Here is a 2,292-nt window from a genome sequence, read left to right on the forward strand (position 1 = left end):
ACCCCCCGGCTTCCGCTCCTCCCCGGAGGTCCTCGCGTGGTCCGGGCTGGCCTAGTCTGTGTCGCTGTGTCCTCTCTCCCTGTACCGAGGCCCGTCCCACTGGCAGCCCCGGACTGAATGCGTGTGTACTTTTGCGATGTGCCACGGCAGTGAGCTCTTTCTGGGAAAGGGGCATCTTCGTTTCATCCCTGACGATGGGGAGGTGGGGCAGAGGATGAACAGAGAAAAAGAGGGCGAGAGCGGTGAATGAGAACGGGGGAGGTAAACTAGGGATGGTGCAGGTTGATTACAAAGAACTTGGAAAGACTGAGTGCTGCTGAGCAACGGGGACCGAAAGGGGGTCCTCTTAGAGATGGCAGAGGGGGCATAGAAGGTGAGAGCCTTGACCAGCAGTTAGGAAGGGTGAAAACATAAAGATAGATGCCAAATTCCTTACATGATTTTCTAATTTCCAGATTACTCTGTTAGGTTCAAATTACGAGGATTTAGTGCTTTCCCAGTTTCTGTTATATATTGAAAGTTTTATTTTTAGTAAATAATTTTACATTATTTCAGTGTGCATTCGGTAAGGATGTTGATTTTTTTTTTTTAGAGAGAGAGATTTTTTGCTATAGGGCCTATGTGTTCCTGGGAGAGACAGACAGACAGAGAGAAATCACCCCTCAGAGGGGATGGCCACACTGCAATCCCTTCTCCATGGGATTTTTTGCATGCATGCACACGTGCCTAGTGTGAGTTTTAAGGTGCTGGGTCCAGGACTTGAACTATAGTCCACTACGTGGGAGTCCAGCTGTGTAACCATTACCCCATCTGCTGGTCCCTGGTCCCTGATTTTTTTTTTTTTTAATTTGCTACAGGGCACATGCACTCAGGACAAAGATATAGAGAGAGGTAAAGAGAGAAAGCCTCCCCACCCCCAGAGATGGGACTCTACTGTTTCTTTTCCATTCTCCCCAGAATTTTAGGCATGCGCACACACACATCCAGTGTGTTTTCTTTTTTCTTTTGGAGAGGTTTTTTCTATAGGGTGCATTGGCCACACCGCAATCCCTTCTCCTCCATTCTCCTCTTGGGATCTTGGGCACGCATGCACACGTGCCTGGCGTGAGTTTAAGCCACCGGGTCCAGGACTTGAACCGTGGTCAAGTACATGGGAGTTCAGCGACATAGCCATTACGCTAACTGCTGTTCCCAACATCCAGTGTGTTTTCTAAACCACTGGGTCCAGAACTCAAACCACATAGTTGGCCATGGGGAATCCAGCTGCCTTAACCGCCTTGCCACCAACTGGCTGAATTTTCTTTTTAGCACTAAAGGCTGGGGGAAAAGGCGGCTTTGATGTCACAGTCCCTGTATTAAACAGTCAAATGTTCAGCACTTTTTCTTCCCTTATGTGGTATCAGCCACGTGGGAGTCGAGCAGCATAACCACTATTCCATCCATTGGTCCCAGAGCAAGACATTTTATATATAAAACAAAAGTATCTCCAGTGGGGCAGGGGCACTTATTTCTGAGAAAGAAGTGTTGAGGAGGAAGGGCAATATAGTTTGAGTAACCAGGATTCAAGATGGGGTAGCCCCTGGGAATTCAGAACAGGAGAAAGGAACAGCCCTGCCTGTTGTCACTAGTGACTGTGCTATACAGAGACTATGGACTCCTATGGAAAGGGGTCAGTCCAGTTCATAAGCCTGCAGTTGCCACTTAGTACATGGGCTTCAGTAGGATGGGAGGGTATCATGAAGAAAGGGGCAGAAAGGGACCAGCGGATGGTATAATGGTTACATCGCTGGACTCTAATGCAGTCCACTGTGGTTCAAGACCTGGACCCTGCAACTCAAAGCTCATGCTGGACACGTATGTGTCTGTGCCTGAGATCCTGAGAGAAGACTGGAGGAGAAGGGATTGTGGTATGGCAATCATTGCCCCTTGCCATGGGGTGATTTCTCACTTTCTGTCTCTCCCTTTCTGGCAAGCATATGCGGAAAAAAAAAAAAAAAGAAAGAAAGCGGAAAAACCTACCTGTTAGTCTCCATGTACAAGTTTATTGTCTTTAATCCCTAAAGACTGCCTTTTTCAGGGCAAGCAGTTGGCATGGTGGTTGAGGTGCTGGACATTCCCACATGGCCGACCATGGTTTGAGTCCTGGTCTTGGTGGCTTGCTTTCTCACTTTCCTTCTCTCTGTGTCTCTATCTTACTCTGGTCAAATGAAAATGAATAAGTAAATAAAATTAAATAATTCTTTTAAAAATGACTGTTTTTTTCACATATTGAGTTCTGCCTCATGTGCATGA

Source organism: Tupaia chinensis, unplaced genomic scaffold (genome assembly GCF_000334495.1).
Source record: "Tupaia chinensis unplaced genomic scaffold, TupChi_1.0 Scaffold146604_1, whole genome shotgun sequence".
In the NCBI taxonomy this organism is placed as follows: domain Eukaryota; kingdom Metazoa; phylum Chordata; class Mammalia; order Scandentia; family Tupaiidae; genus Tupaia; species Tupaia belangeri.